This window comes from Notothenia rossii (genome assembly GCF_949606895.1).
Source record: "Notothenia rossii genome assembly, chromosome: 9".
Taxonomy (NCBI): domain Eukaryota; kingdom Metazoa; phylum Chordata; class Actinopteri; order Perciformes; family Nototheniidae; genus Notothenia; species Notothenia rossii.
Window position 1 is genome coordinate 56681114 of NC_136907.1, and position 17705 is coordinate 56698818.

Here is a 17705-nt window from a genome sequence, read left to right on the forward strand (position 1 = left end):
TATTACAACCTCTCAAATCAGTCATTGCAACTTGACGAATCTGCTCTGTGGCAGTATAAATCGACGAATTGCTACACTTCTTGCGATAAATGTGTCGCAAAAGTAATTTTCACCTGTAGATCAGCTGTAGATGTGGGGGGAGGGATGGGGGTTGGAGCGAAGGGACGGGGCTATCAGAACGACGAGGCTTGACTGCGGGGCAACGGTTGTGTCGCTACCAGTCCGCTGAGATGGCGCGCCAATCAACGGTACATTTTGCCCATTACTTGCCCAGTATTACTTTGAATATTATTATTGTTATTGAGGATTAAATCCGCTTTGAAGACCACCGTTTTATATCGGGCAGTTTAGCGGCAAAATAACGTCAGTTAGCCAGCTAACGCTAGCTGAGTTTATGCTAGCTAAACAAGTAGTGGTTGTAGTCTACAGCAGTAATTCATATATTATAGCCTACTGCTGAGGCACTAACGGTTGATAACTGTTTATGAAAATAAAACCAATTGAACTGTACTGAAATAATGACACGTTTTATAATTGTCTTGGGCTCCTGCTGTGTTTTTAAAGCCTTTGTAAATTATCCATGCTATTTTCTATTTAGAACGAAGACTTCAGAATCTTAAAATCCCTTGACGTTTGTATGCAATTGTGCTAAATTCAACTCTGGAATCAAGCAAATATTAATATGTTTGCATGACATTAGTTATTTATATTTTGCCATCACTTAATTATACGTTTAATACATTTAAGTCAAGCTAAGGTACATGTGATGGTAGCTAGTTAGTACTCTTACCTGTGAGGCCTCCTCCAAACAGCCTAATAACCAGACTGTACCATTAAAACTAAGTACCAGTTCTAGATCCTTGACTTTAGTTTAGACAAACAATTCAAGAGACAACATGTATTTAAAGACCAATCTTTATTTGAATGTTCCTCTTAACCTGATATATTAGTTATACAGTAATAGTATTGACAATCTAAAAAAACTGAGCAACTCAACTGTCAACTTTATATTTCTTATTGTCTAAAGCATTTATTATTTGCTTATTATTTTTTCCCCTCATATTCAGTGTGGACGGATTGAGACAGCGTGGTATCCATAGAGCTGCAGAGACTTCAGGGAGAAACCTGTGTGATGGACGTCCTGTCTGTTGGTTTGGAGAGGACTGAGGGTCTTTCATCAGCAAGGAGGTCCAGGCCTGATGGAGGAGCCCATGCTGGGCAAAGCTGATACCAACTGCACAGGCCTAGTCTGTCACGTTATTTGACTAAATGTGTTTACTTATACATGTAATAGGCTTTACACCTTCTGTCCATATGTGCTTTTTATTTAAAACATTTTTGATTAACTTTTGGTTCACATTTCAATAAATTGTATTTGTATTTGTACTCCTTTCGTCCATTATTCTTACTGAAAATGTTAGATTACACATTCACATCTGATTGAAGATTGGCCCCATTTATTTGTGATGTTGCAAACTCTGCGGTACAAGGCACAGGTGATGTGAAGCTCATAAAGTGAGGAAAATAGAAATAATCAGCTGATGGAGTGTAGATGTGGAAATAGATGCATCCCATCAGCTGACTATGTTTTTCGCCACACTTTATAAGCCTGACTATAACCACCCCTTCTCTGAGGTGTAGGCAGCGTCACAAACAAATGATGGTCCTGATAGACTACAAAAATATTCGGTGTGCAGAAGTAGTTTCTTAGTAAATGTCCTGTACTGGTCTTAAAATCTCATAAAATCAGCTTTTAATTTTCCTCTTGGATGTTCTTCTTGACCCTCAGAGAAAGAGGAGATGTCTTTCAGGCATGTCCTTTCCTAACAAAAATGACAGGAAACATAAAACATATTATTGCAGAACAAGTGTGTTATTTATGAAAGCGGTGTGTTTGTGTGTTTAGGGGCTGTTGATATAATTATTTTTTAATTGTAATCAGATTATGAATAAACAGTATGAAATTCATCAACATTGAAATATATTTTATTATCAAAGTAATATTTAACTGTTACAAAACGTAGTGCAACTGTAGAAGCTTGCTCTGTTGTCTCACTGAAAGAATAACTTTTACCACGTTTTTACAGACAATATTGAGAGATAAATAGTAGCAGTTCTCACTATGTGTTAAATATCTTTGCCTTCAATACATTAAATTAGAAAGTTGACAAAATCATATTGCTTGTTAACATCTAAATGTAACTTTTTGCATGGAAAAAACCCTCAACTTCACTGATGTAGGTGATTTAGTATTATTTAATGGAATGTATATCAGTGTATTAAAGTCAATACTTCATTTATGTAAACCAATATCTTTCTTGATTCTTAGTACAGTATGAAAAAATTGTATTTGTACCTGTGCTGAAGTTCACTGCTGTGAGGAGTCCAGTTCTGTCTCTCACTCTCTGGTCCAGCCTGTCTGCATCACCTGGACACCTTAAACAAACGGACATATATATATTAGGGCCGGGACTTTAACGCGTTAATTAAGATTAATTAATTACACAAAAATTAACGCGTTAAAAAAATTAACGCATTTTAATCGCACTTATTTTTGTACCGCGGAACGTTTCTCACTGGATGAGTTTCAGGGGTACCGATTATACTGGAGCACCAACTAACGTTCATGACTTCAGACAACAACAAACCACAGTGAACAATAGTCAAACGTGAACGAAGAAGCTGATGAGACCGCTTTGGTTGGCCCCATGGATGGGACATTTTGTTTTAAAAAACGGACGGATGGAAGCGTCGATGAGAGCAAGGTTGTTTGCAAATTATGCAAAAAGGAATTTGCATATCACCGCAGCACATCAAGCCTCAAGTATCACCTCAATGCAAAACCTATAGCAGCTAGCGTGGAAGCTAGCGTGGACGTTAGCCCGACTCGGAGTACAAGGACCCACACCCAATTCGCGTTGATCAAACAGTGGCCTATGCAACAGGGAGATTTTATTTTTCATCAGGATATTGGAAGAATAGGAGGGATTGAGGTCAATCACTGGCACTTTTTTATTTTATTTTAAATGGTACACACTTTATGTTGAACTATTTATTATGTTGTTGGTGCAACTGGCACTTTATGTTGAACTGTTTATTGTTTTGGCCAAGGTTATTGAGAGAGTTGGACTGAAATGTATTAGATTTTTTAAATCAACTGTTGGTAAATCAACAAAGTCTGTTATGGCCTCTGAAGCAACAAAGAGATGTTTTCTAATAGTCAGGGTTTCCAATGTTCTGAATGTACTTGAAAGTATTGTGTTTTACTTAAAAAACAAAGTGTTATAGTTTACAGAAGGTCTACCTACCTATAGGCTACCTGCATCTCTGAAATGTACTATATTCCTAAATATGCTATTGCTACACTTTATGGCAAAAATTGCACTTTTCTGTTGGTCTTGGTTAAGTACCACCTTGAAAGAAATAAACAAATAAAATATTCAGTCATTATTCAATGGTATACTAAAATCCATGTGAAAAAAATTGCTTCTCACTATTCTCAGGTCAAATATTTATATGTGATTAAAAATGCGATTAATTGCGATTAATTAATTACAAAGCCTGTAATTAATTAGATTAATTTTTTTAATCGAGTCCCGGCCCTAATATATATATATATGTAAAGTACCATGTGTACAAACAATATAAATAATTATCTTCTGTTGAACATGTTAGATTGTGTATTGTCCGAGTCAGGGTCCTTTTTATTTTACTGTAACTTTGGAAGTTGTGTTACCAATGCTTACTGTTTATTTGATAGCCATTTGGTAATGCAATTAATAAAAACAACAAGGTTTGGGTTTGTTCTTCAGATATGACTGACGTAAACGAGTAAGCTCAATAATGAACTCCAGCTCAACCAACCATATTGTAATATCTAAGTAATCATCTTGAAATATGACATTAATAATTGTAATATACACACATCTTATTGTGAGGTTGATTTCACATACACTACTTCGACGTTAGCTAAATAGAAAATAGCATGGAAAATTTACAAAGGCTTTAAAAACACCACCGTTAGAGCCAAAGCAGTAGGCTATAATATATTAATTACTGCTGTAGAGTAGACTACAACCACTACTTGTTTAGCTAGCATAAACTCAACAAAGCTAGCGTTAGCTGGCTAACTGACGTTATTTTGCCGCTAAACTGCACAATATAAAACGGTGGTCTTCAAAGCGGATTTAATCCTCAATCACAATAATAATATTCAAAGTAGTACTGGGCAAGTAATGGGCAAAACTTACCGTTGATTGACGCGCCATGTCAGCGGACGGGTAGCGACACGAACCGTTAGCCCCGCAGTCAAGCCTCGTCGTTCTGATAGCTCCGCCCCTTCGCTCCAACCCCCCTCCCTCCCCCCACATCTACAGCTGATCTACAGGTGAAAATTACTTTTGCGACCAATTATCGCAAGAAGTATGGCAAAAGTCAAGACCGCAGATTCGTCGATTTATACTGCCACAGAGCAGATTCGTCAAGTTGTAATGACTGATTTGAGAGGTTGTAATAACCAAGTTGCAGTTGTAATGGAAAATATATTAAAAAATATGTATTTTTCTGCAAGTGAATATTTCATCACAAAACTCTTTTTTTTTCTACAAGCTACAAAACTTTTTTTTTTCTTCTGTGACTTCAAATTTGGTTCACAGTTACGTGGATATTTTATACAAGTGTAAATTTGGTTCACAGTTACGTGGATATGTTATACAAGTGTAAAAGTGGATTGCACACTTTGTTTGTTTGTGTGGATATGTAACACATTAACATTTTAATAGCACTTAATGAGTGACTGAATGGAAATGACAGTAAATGAAAATATAAAACGAAAAAAGCAATCATGAAAATGTTTCCAATAAATGAATACAATTATTTTTTACCACTTTGTTGTTCAGATATATCACATATTTGTAACTAAAGGATACATGAATTGAAACAAAACACAGTTTAAACTGAGGAGTGACTCTCGTGAGTTTCATTTATTTTCTTCACTCCGCTGGGGTACTGCTCTCATGTCAAGAACAAGAAGCATGAGATCAGTGCATGCACTGCATCGTCCAATCAGTGAGCGATACACAGTAAGGGGGCGGGGCGACTGGCTGAGGATTTCATCGGAGGATAGACTGGTGGTTCCTCCATTATCGCTCCTCCATTATCGCTCCTCGCTCCTCAATCCTCGGTCCTCCGGCAGAAATAAGAGCCATGGGACGGTACTCAAGATGGCGCAGACAAATCAACTTCCGGTGAGACCGAGGACCGAGGAGCAAGGAAATTCTGTTTCGGAGCCATAGCTTACAGATAACAACAGTCAGCTGCTAGTGGCTGCTGCTGCACTGGTTGAGGGCTCCTCTCTTAGCGCCCAGACGAGAGAGGGTAATGATACACGGGCAAGGTCAGGCAGGAAACATGTGACTTATCAGTAACTTTAGACATCGTAACACCATTTTAAACAAGATTTTATTGTAGATTATACATTTTACTGATACCAATTATATAATATTTACCTTGTTCATTAAAAATTAAAATAAAAAAAAAATATTAAAAAAAAAATATATATATAATATATTAATTTTAATTTGTAATGTGGGAAGAGGTGGGGCGGCGCCCCTAGCGCCCCTATGGGCCGGCCGCCACCGGGGATGGGTACCGAGCCCCGGTATTAAACGGGCCCCGGGGCTGAATTATTAAAGACCGTGGTACCGTTAATCTCCGACGTTAGCGGTCTTTTTATCGGTAGCCTACTGGAGACATCTACAAAATATATGTCATGTGTATTATTGCTACACAAACATTATATTGCAGTTTTATTGTCGCCAACTCCGTTTCTAATACGCAAAAAGACTGCAAAATGCATCTATGATTTTTTTTGTATTTTCGATCTCTCCCCCCCCGCCTGCTTGCGAGGGGGCGGGGCAGTTTACGCAGCTGCTACAAGCAACACACACACACACACACACACACACACACACACACACACACACACACACACACACACACACACACACACACACACACACACACACACACACACACACACACACACACACACACACACACACACACACACACACACACACACACACACACACACACACACACACGGAGGAGATGGCGGAGAGAACGCGCTCCGAAGTGTGGTTAAACTTTACCCGTCTCGATGCTCGTTACCAACAGAGCAATAAGAGTTTAGCATGTAAGGGCGGTAACACGAGCAATTTGTCTAAACATTTAGCAAAAGTGCACCACATTCAGACGGAGAAATGCACTGGGTTCGACTGTCTTTCTAGTAGCTCTGTAGCCCCATCCACGAGTAACGTTTCCACGTCAGGTGTTATGTTTGCTAGCAACACACGGAGTTAACTCAATTATACATGGGTTAATGATTAGATCTAACTGAGTTATTTATTTTGTTAAAGTTTCAGCTATTCTGTTTACAGTTCTGTCATCACATTATTTAATACGATTTGTTAAAACGTTGTTGTTTCTTTTGATGTGAAATATTATGTATTTAATTTAAATAAAAAGCAATGTTAGTTTTGTTAACAATTTGTTTAGTTAGTTTACCTTGTTTTTTTTCTCTAAAAGTACCGTTAAAAGACCGGACCGATAAGCGGTATCGATAAAAGTAGTAGTACTGTTAAAACCTTAACGATACCCATCCCTACATGTACATACCTAGAGACATTGACAAGTACCAACAGTATATTTATACCTCGCCCTGTCAATAAGCCTCACATTCTTGGCAAAAACTGTATTGTTTTCGAAGTGGTGGAGAGACAATGTGTAACGGAGTTAAAAATGTGTAGACATAAATATAGTTATAAATTACGATTTATAATGGGTTGTGAATTTTATTTTTATAAGATTGTTTACTTTTGATGTTTTTGAGTTATGTTTCTGGTGGAAACAATTTCCCGTTGCACATCTTTTTCTATTTCCTGTATGTCATTTCCCCTTTCCCCTCACATTGAAGTGAGTGCTGCGGAGGGTAAGCTGTGCTGGGAGAGGTGTTACAAATCATTGCAGTTTTGTGTGATGGACCGGATGTTTGGGTTGATGGAAGTGATGTGTGTTGTTGAGTGTTAATTTGGGTACCTTGTTGACCCGTTTTAGTTTGGTTTTCACCCCACAAAAGGCTCCCAGTCTCAGGGAAACTAGCGGACCTGTATTCTGAGGGAGGAAGTACAGGTCGTGTCACTAGCTCCCACACTGATGATATGTCAGATGCTGAGATTGTTTACAATTCAGTAAAAGACTCTTGTGATGGCTCTGTTGTTGTCTATCAGAATATCCACAGGGTTGGTAATAGTGACAGTCTTTTCTACACACCTGTTATGATGAATGACACTGTGATTGGTGGCATGTTGGATAGTGGTTCGATGGCCTGCAGCATTATGAAAATGCTGAAGTGAGACTGAGAGAAGCTGGAGTAATAACTGACCAAAAACGCATTGATGTAGATGTGGTTCTCATTGGATGTGGCGGACTACGTGTGAAGCCTAAATGTGCGTTTGATGTGGAAATGGAAGTGTATGGCTGTAAAATTCTGGTTCCCACACTTGTAGTCCCAGGGCAGCACGATGAGTTGATATTAGGAACAAATGTCATAAAACACATTCTGCGTCAATCTAAGCTGTGTGAGTCCTATTGGAAGACTGTGTCTGGTCCTTGTCCAACTTTTGACCCAGAGACTGAACGTTTCCTGTCCATGCTGTCAGGCTTGGACTCCTTGAAAGGAGAGGAGGTTCCCTTCAAGGTTGGTACAGTCAGATGTAACTCAGCCACTTGTCTTGAACCTGGTCGTGAGTATCTCATATGGGGAAAACTACCCAAAAACACAGTCATTTCACCTGGCAGTACTTTCATGACAGAGCCGACATCGTCCCGCTCTATTCCCAGAGGCATCATGGTTGCAAGGCTTGTTACCGCGCTTTGGGGAGATAGATGGTTTCCACTGAAGCTTGTCAACACAACAACCAAGTCTATTCTGCTGAGGCGTAATGCTAAGTTGGCTGATTTATTCTCCTGTGTTGCACTCGAAGACATGGATGTTGCTGAGAGCTCGGATAATCACCTGTCCTGTCACATGCAGAAAAGTGTGCCTGCTGCTCATACAGATTCAGCCAAAGATCGACTGAAGTCGATTGGGCTCAGTAATGTTGACATTGACTCGTGTGAAGTGTCGGCGGATTGTGTTGGAAAGATGGCTTACCTTGTTCTACAGTATGAGGACACATTTTCACGTCATAATCTGGACTGTGGTGAGGCGAAGGCTTTCGTTCACCGCATTCACCTGTCAGACAACAGACCGTTCAGGCTCCCATACAAGAGAGTGCCCCCTGGTCAGTAGTACCAAAAACTATGCCAAGTGTTGAATGAGATGGAGGAGAAAGAGATAATCCGGAAATCAACCAGTGAATATGCTTCCCCTTTGGTGCTAGTTTGGAAGACAAATGGGGATCTCTGCATCTGCACAGATTTTCGGTGGTTGAACAAGAGGACGCTGAAGGATGCCCACCCTCTTCCCCACCAAGGGGATTGTTTGGCAGCATTGGGAGGCAACTGTCTGTTCAGTACGATGGATTTGACCTCTGGTTTTTACAACATGCCCCTTCACGAGAATGACAAGAAGTACTCAGCCTTTACAACGCCAATGGGCCTGTTCGAGTGCAACCGGTTGCCACAAGGTCTATGCAACAGTCCTGGCAGCTTCATGCGCATGATGACCAGTATCTTTGGTGACCAGAATTATCTGAGCTTGCTGTGCTACTTGGATGATTTGCTGGTGTTTGCACCTGATGAGGAGACAGCTCTACATCGCCTGGAGATGGTGTTTAGCAGGCTACGCGGTCACAACTTGAAGCTATCCCCCAAGAAGTGCTTCTTCCTGCGGAGAACAGTGAAGTTTCTCGGCCATATCGTTTGTGAGAATGGTGTTTCAACTGATCCATCTAAGGTGGAGAGCATCGCGAACATGACGAGTGCAGACCTCGTGGAGCTGGATGGCAAGACACCGTCTCAGAAGAGGATAAGATCTTACCTTGGGATGGTCAATTATTATCCACATTTCGTGCCACGGTTCTCTGCTGTTGCCAAGCCGCTGTTTGACCTGTTGAAAGGTGTGAAAAGAAAGAGTAGGCGGCCTAACGTCAAAGGGTCGAGCAGGAGGTTGTGTGAGTCTGATTGGACTCATGAGCAGGAGCAGTCTTTTGGCGACCTAAAGGCTTCACTAATCTGCAGTGCTGTCCTGGCTCACCCTGACTTCACCCGTCCATTCTTGTTGTCAACTGATGCATCCCTGGATGGATTAGGGGCTGTTCTGTCTCAAGTCCAGGAGGGTGATACACGTGCCAGACCCATTGCTTTCGCCAGCAAGTCACTCTCTCAGTCACAGAAGAACTATCCAGCGCAGCGGTTGGAGTTTCTGGCTCTGACGTGGTCCGTGTGTGACAAGTTTATTCATTGGCTAAAGGGCCACAAGTTCACGGTTTGGACGGACAATAACCCGCTGACTCATATCCTGACAAAACCAAAACTGGAATGTTGTGAGCAACGCTGGGTGGCCGAGCTTCTCAGAGTGTCTGGCATCAGAAAGTCACACACAACCCCCTACCACCCCATGGGAAATGGGAGTGTGGAATGTTTCAACCGCACCCTAGGTGGTATGATTCGTGCATTGCCGCCTGAGGAGAAAAGTGACTGGCCAAGACGGTTACAGACCCTAACATTCATATACAACTGCACAGCCCACGAGACAACGGGATATGCGCCTTTCTACCTCATGTTTGGCCGTGTCCCTCGCCTAACTGTTGATGTGCTTTTTAGTACAGTCTTCCATGACTGCTGTGATGAGTTACGACAAATATGTAGCGTGTCTTGCTGTTGACCTGAAATAAGCAATGGAGGTCGCTCAGGCTCATGGTGGAAAGGAGCAGCGCAGACATGCACAGTTGTACAACAGGAAAGTGAAAGGCTCTACCATTGACGTTGGTGACAGGGTGTTAATGGCCAACAGGAGAGACAGAGGCAAGAAGAAGCTTGCTGACAGATGGGACTCTACTATCTACACTGTCATGGACATGAACAAAGGGACACATACATTCAGGATCTTTGACACGGTCAGTGGTCCGAAGAAAGTTATCCACAGGAACCTGTTGATGCTGGTTAGTTTTCTCTCTGTTGGAGACGGATCAGACGTTAGTGAAACATCTGAACTTGCTTCATTCGAGCCTGTTACAGATTCGTCGACTTCAGAGGCTGTCCTCGTGAGGGTAAATGAAGAGTCCGAATCTCAGGGTGGTGGAGTGTCTCCAAGTGCAGCCGGTGGGAGTCTTGATGTTGAATGTGACATGAACTCATCTGTGCCTGATGGCGAAAGTCAGAGCCCGTTGACTGGTCCGAACTCTGTGGATTCTGAAAGGAGAACCATAGCATGGATCACAGAACTGTCCACACCAGGTCCATCAGAAGTTGATGTCTCTGACCTGCAGAGCACGTCTTCTAACCCCCGAGGCATCTCGGTTCTGCCGGATGACACTGTATCCTGTGTTTCTGGGCTTGTGACTGCTGTGGACTCTCGATCGCAAGTGGGACTGTCGGACTCTGACACCGTGACTTGGGGTACTGACCCAGAGGTGTTGAATTCCGTTGACCAGATTTCACGAGCACAGTCTCTCCTTTCCACTGTGAAGACTTAGTTTAGAACACGACTTGGCCGGCTGGTCAAACCCGTGGACAGACTGATACAGACCATGTCCCGACAGGACGCTATACCAGTCAGGTTTAATGTTAAGTCGGTTTGAAAGTCTGCATTTCGAGCTTTTACTGTTTAAAGAGCAACTTCCAGGTTAAAGACACCTGTGAATAAATGTGTAGGAAAATGATGAGTACACTAGATTTTCAAAAAAATATACAGAAATATACATCTGGCGTCGTTTTTGTAAGAAATGTTCACTTCCGCATAAAAAAGCCTCGGCACGTGACCTCCCGCGTGTGACGTAAAACGGGGGACACAAGGGGGAGAGTGGCCGGTGTAACGTATTAATATATATACATATAAATATACATATATAATTGATGCAGTCTTTCTGAACACTTTTTTTTTTAAATACTGCAAATGAAGAATATTTTAAATTTTCTGCACAGAGAGTGCCCTAACTTACAGCAGTTGAAAATATTTGTGAAAGGATACATTTTATTAATAAATATTGCAAAAAAGGGCTCCAAAAAAGGCATATATCCTGGCCGGCTTAACGTGTAATTCTTCAAGCACCACAAGATTCAGAGTTTATACAATTCTGGGCCATTGATTGTGTCATTTCTCCAAACACATACAGTAAAAATGCCTGTTTTGAAGCCTTCAAATGGTGCAGGAAAAGGACTTTACATTGTATTATACTTAAAGATAGGGCTATTCAGTTAAGAGAAGAGAAAAAGGAAAGCAAATTGTTGTAATGGGTGATGTAACGATACGATACGATACGATAATACTTTATTGGTCAGATCAAGTCTGAAATTTGACTTGCGTCACAGCAGCTCCATGTCCAACATCAACAGACAAGTATCCAGACACAGTACATGAAACACAAACAACAAACATTTAACATAACAGCACAATCAGTGAGAGAAAATATGCTCAAAGAACCTTTAGCGTGCATTTGATCTGGGATTTATCTCTGTATTTACTGTCAGGATTGACTGATGCACAAAGGAGTGCTTCAGTCTGACTTTATTGAATCGTGGGACCCTGTATCTCCGATTAGATGGTAGCAGTTCATATTCACTGTTCAGAACATGCTTTGGGTCAGAGATGATGTTGTTGGACAGCAGATTTTTAACAGGTCGAGCAGTTTTGATTTTAAAGCTGCTGACAAATATTTGTACCAGGTAGTATTGCAGTACTGCAGAATAGACATGATCACAGATGTAAAGAACAACAGAAGAATTTCTCTGCTCGCCCCAAAAGACCTAAGACGGCGGAGAAAATAAATTCTTTGTTTTGTCCTTTTGCACAGATATTCAATGTGATCCTTCCATGACAGCAGATGGTCAATCATTACACCCAAGTATTTGTATGAAACTCCCTGCTTGATTTCATCTGTATGGATGAAAATGGGGACTTTATGGGAGTCAGATGGCGAGCCAAAAATGATTTCCTCAGTTTTCTTGGTGTTGATCTCAAGAGCATTGTTATCAGTCCACTCAACCACCTGATTTACAGCCTGTTGGTGCAGCTCACGGTCGTCTGTGTTACTGAGCAGAGATATTATTGCAGTATCATCAGAGTACTTAATGATGACTTGATTTGGTGTGTTGGTACGACAATCATCAGTGTAGAGAGTAAAGAGCACAGCTGAACTCACGCAGTCCTGGGGGGCCCCTACATTGGTTGTGATGGCAGATGACAGGGTTTTGTTAACCTTCACAAGTTGCTCTCTACTAGTGAGGAAAGCAGCATACCAGTAAATAAGGTATGAATTTACTTCCATTTTAGCAATTTTTGACACCAAGATGTCTGCTTGTATTGTGTTGAATGCTGATGAGAAGTCTAGGAAGAGGGCTCTTGCATAGGTGTTACGTTTATCTAAATGTTTAGTGATTATGTGAACCAGAGTGGCCACAGCATCTTCCGTGCCGCATCCTTGTTTATTGGCAAATTGGTATGGATCCAGTTTGTCTTGTGTTGTACTGATAAGAAATCGGAGCAGAATTCTTTCTATTGATTTCATAATCACTGAGGTGTGGGCTATTGGTCTGTAGTCACATTAATGACAGACATAATATGAGGTCCTTGGCATTCAGACTTTAGAGGGGTCAGTGTGTGATCATGGGGCATGGCCCTTACAGCATCAGGACAATATCATATGGAGTCAGACACTGGAAGTGTGCTGGAGGCGTTGACTGGGACTGATGGAAGGATGAGGCTGATGAGACTGAAGAATCTGCGAGGAACGAACTAGCGGCTGAGAAAGAATCATATATTAAAAGACAGCAGCATCATAAGAGGCCAACAAGATTGACAGAGTGTGTCAGTGTGCAGTCTACCATCCTCTTAAAATACTCTGTCCAACAATATCAGTCTCATGAAGAAAGGTTTTTTAACGCTTATTCAAAATAGCAGAGAAACATGCATTTTTGTTCTCAGGAGGGGACATTGACAGAGGATTGTTGGAAAAGTACACAGTAAGTACTTCATAGTACTTGTGGGGGTAGTTTCACTAGTAATGAGTCCAACAGGATCAATCTCACGAAGAACTAATGGCAACAAAAAAGAATTCCCTCATCAGAAGTGGCTTGATTTTGTTCTCAGCAGGGGACTTTGACAGAGTATTTCTCAAAAAATACACAGTAAAAGTACTTCAATGTATTGTAAGTAGTAGGCTAATACAAAGTCAAACAGTATCAATTTCATTAAGAAGTAATGGTAAAATTATATTTGTATCATTCATCAAAGATAGCAGAAAAACATGCATTATGGAGGGGACTATGAGAGGATTACTCACAGTAGAAGTACTTCATTTTATTTCTGGTAGAAGTCAAACTAGAACCGAGTCCAACAGTGTCCGTTTCCTTAAGAACTTGTGGTAACAAATATTTGTATCACTCGTCAAATATAGCAGGAATAATGAAGAGCAGCTGATTTGAAAAAACAAACTCGAGAGGCGGCTGAGTGACCGCAGTGCAGAACCGCTGTATAGTTTAAATCTCCTAACAATGTTGTCCATTTTAGACATAGGCTTTTTATGTTTACAGCCCTTATTAACATCCATTCTCTGGGCTCAATATGTGTCTTGGCTGTTTTCTTTGTGATCACAAAATTCCCCTTGTTTATAATAATCACCGGTTCTTCAGCAGGATACTGTAGTGATTCAAAGTGTGATTTTAGCAAACGAGTGCTTTTGTTTTGAAATCACTTCCGTGAGTTTGGCCCCGCCCCTCGCTCCAATGACCATTAGACCATTTAGTAAGGTAAAAAGCAAAAAGCAGAAAGGCCTCTCAGACGCTCTTCCGTTTACAATTGGATGGTAGATACACGGATTATTTCCTTTCAAGAGTCTCACGACACAAGAGAAGGACCGGTATACGGTATATAAATAAGTATTAGCACAACAGGTCAGATATCCTAACGCAAATTTGTGTTGGGAGAAGTCAAGTCAGAGAGAGTGGCCGAGGAACTGCACGGCTGTAGCTTTGCTCCCGTCTCCTCAGGTGGACCAATCAGCATGCAGGAGGTAGCTAATCAGCTAATGGGCACCACCTGCTTGCTCACACACACACACACACACACACACACACACACACACACACACACACTCACACTCACACTCACACTCACACTCACACTCACACTCACACTCACACTCACACACACACTCACAGACACAGGAGGAGGGAAAAATGCACACACAAATGACCTAACGACCCAGGGTCGTAACACACATGATACACACAATGTCTTCTACCTACGCTATTACTAGATCTGAAGCTTTACAGAAGCCGCGAATAAATCAGAATCAGTTTTTTTGCCAGGTAGGTTTTCATGTATGGGAAATGTACGTATGGTGGCCAACAGGTGCAAATGACAATAGACAAAAAAGTTTCCATTAGGAAAAATGCACTGCAGTTTCAAAGACGATGGAATTATAAAAACACAAATGTGCCAGAACTCGTGCAAATTAAGAACTTCTTCACCCACTTGAAAACACGTGCACAGAATTTAGAAAACATTCACCCACCTGACACATTTTAGTATTAGAGTACAATATACACATGGGTTGCGGTGGAATAGTCCATTTAGCTCAGGAACCTTCCTAACGAAGTGAAATGACCCGGAAGTACCTCAGTGGCAGCCATGATAAGTGCCGTTCGAATTCTCTATATGATAGGAAAGAAGGTTTCAAACTTTCTTTATAACCATAGTTTATAACCTCTTTTAGCTTAGGAACCACTGGACCTCCCTTTACAAAAGGAGAGGAGAAAATGCTGCCCCACAATGCCTTGCGGCCGCAGCATTTGCCGTCACACAACAGTCGGCCGCTCACGGAAACAACCAATTATGACCGAGAAATTATATCATGAAAGTTACGGTGCTTATTAAGCGTTTTAAAACGGTAACTTGCCAAAGTGCTTTGTTTTGAACGATCATCAGTATTATAATCAAAAAGAGAAATATGAACGTCAGTTTTCACTGAAATGATCAAATAAAGTCAACATTTCACAGTCTCTAATGAGCTGTGTGGGGTTTGTTCAAGTTTTAAAAAATGTTTGAATGGTGATATACACAGTGATAGATGTTAAGGACTAACGTTTATAATCAATACATTTGTATTGATTTTAAGATATTTTTATAGTTCATACAATCATACGTATTTCGTAATTTGCATTAATGTGGACTGGAGGGAGAAAGTGACGAGCATAAGTTTCACTTTCCTTTTTTATTTCTATTCCAACTTTGGTCATGAAGAATATGTTTTTCTGTTGTCCATGTTCATAAAGCATAAAACAACAGCATCAGAGCACGGTGCAGAGTCTCTAGATGAGTTTACAGTAGTTCTTATTATACATCCATGTTGTAGTATAGAAAACAACAAGTCCTCCAACTCATACGACCAAATGGGCCGATAGTTCAAGCCCTTATTACGATCAAATATGTTGTTTGTTCAAGTGCTTAATACGTCCTATAACTACACTGTAAAAAAATATAGTAATTTTACAGGAAATAACTGTACATTTGTATAGTAATTATCATGTTTTTTAAATAACTTGCAAAATCCTGTAAAATGACAGATATTAACTATAAATTAACAACTCAAAACATTATTTTAAGTATTTTGACAATAACAACAAATAACGTTTATTTCCATTTTTTTACAGTAAATTTACTATATAATATATATATATATATATATATATACAGTATTTTTGCACTTTCAGAAAATACATGCAGCTGTACGTAAAATAAAAAGTATTATCCGTAATTAAATATGGAGGAATCCCTACAACAACAACAACAACAACAACAACACTCTCCCTGAGGTTTCTCCCATGTTCCCCTTTAAACTGTGGGTTTTCTCTGGAGGTTTTTCCTTGTACGATGTGAGGGTCTAAGGACAGAGGGTGTCATATTGTCATACTGATATTCTGTACAAACTGTGAAGTCCACTGAGACAAATGTAACATTTGTGATATTGGGCTATATAAATAAACATTGATTGATTGATTGATAAAGGTTAAAACTAAATAGACAAGTGTTAAGCGTTAAGTGGGATAATACTGTTGAACAAACGGCTTCTGTTTGAGGTTGATAAAATAAGGTCATCCTTGTAACTAAAGGCCCAGATACACCGGCCAGTCACCTGAGAAGTCGCCGACGCCGACACCGACTGTTGCATCGCCGGACTCTCCTGCGTATTTGCCGACTTCGCGCACTGGAACACACCGCAAATCCGAGCCGAGCACGTATGTGTCGTGTTATTCAATAATAGACGTGAGTTCAACTGTCACAATTACGTGTCTCTTTATTGGTAGCTCACATGCTAGAACACACCTAGCTCACATGCCCCGTTACCCTCACATGTCGTCTCCCTATGACGTCACTGAACCGTGCCCGTAAGGCTTCACTCCTATTGGCTAACACACACACATATATACAATAACACCACATCTCCCTTTTTATGAATCAATGGGTAGACTGCCATTGACTCCACAGACCTTAGAGCAGTGGTCACCAACCAGTCGATCGCGAGTGGTGCGGGTAGATCGTGGACCGTTAACAAAAAAAGTAAAAAATAAAGAAAAATAATAATGTTTGAAAAATATGTTTTTAGATGTAAACATATCATCCACCACCCCGTTAGCAGGTGCCACTTGATTGACGTATATTTGAGACACCTCAATAATATAATACATTAACCGTGCTTTATGTGAAACTCATCATGACACAAGAGAGGACGGCAGGACTGCAATTTCCCGTGTTCAGTGAATGCAACAGAGGCAAGTCACCATACCAATCAGAGAGTTGCATGGAAATACACGTGTGCTTGTGTCATTCAAGCTCGGCTCTCTCTCTGTGTGTGTGTGTGTGTGTGTGTGTGTGTGTGTGTGTGTGTGTGTGTGTGTGTGTGTGTGTGTGTGTGTGTGTGTGTGTGTGTGTGTGTGTGTGTGTGTGTGTGTGTGTGTGTGTGTGTGTGTGTGTGTGTGTGTGTGTGTGTGTGTGTGTGTGTGGCAATAGCGCATTTAGTGTGATAGAGAGAGAGGGCGAGAGGGAGAGACGGAGAGAGGGAGAGAGGGAGAGAGGGAGAGAAAGGGATCGGTGCTAGCGGGGACCGTGATGTTAGCATCTGGTTAGCTAGCTGCACTAACGGACATAAGGAGCTGTTTCCACAACAAGCTGGAGGAGAGTCTTCCCCTGTCAGACTGAGGGGCTCAGGTGAGCTAAAGGTTATTTCCGCGGTACACCTTCATATGATCATTATAGTTATACAAACAATAAGAGAATAAATGAAAAACAGGTATGAAATACTATATGGCAGTAAAACAAGAATACAGTTTAAAAGGGGAGTGATTTGTAAAATATCCATAAAGAAAAAGAAAATATGTTTACAGTTCTGTCTCATATGGGTGCTGAGAGATGAATCCATAGATCTCTTCATGTTGCTCTCAAAGTGCACCAGATTGATGCCTTCATCTTCAATATTTAAAAA

The 17705-nt window shown here is 40.8% G+C and overlaps 1 long non-coding RNA gene across 1 annotated transcript; it reads right to left on the bottom strand.

Moving 5' to 3' along the window:
* Positions 1-1281: 1281 nt before the first annotated feature.
* On the bottom strand, positions 1282-4310 carry LOC307018589. The gene is made up of 3 exons (XR_013802457.1): positions 4251-4310; positions 2357-2436; positions 1282-1823 (listed from the first exon to the last, which is right to left on the bottom strand). It is a non-coding gene; the product is annotated as an uncharacterized lncRNA (long non-coding RNA).
* Between the last annotated feature and the right edge of the window lie 13395 nt (positions 4311-17705).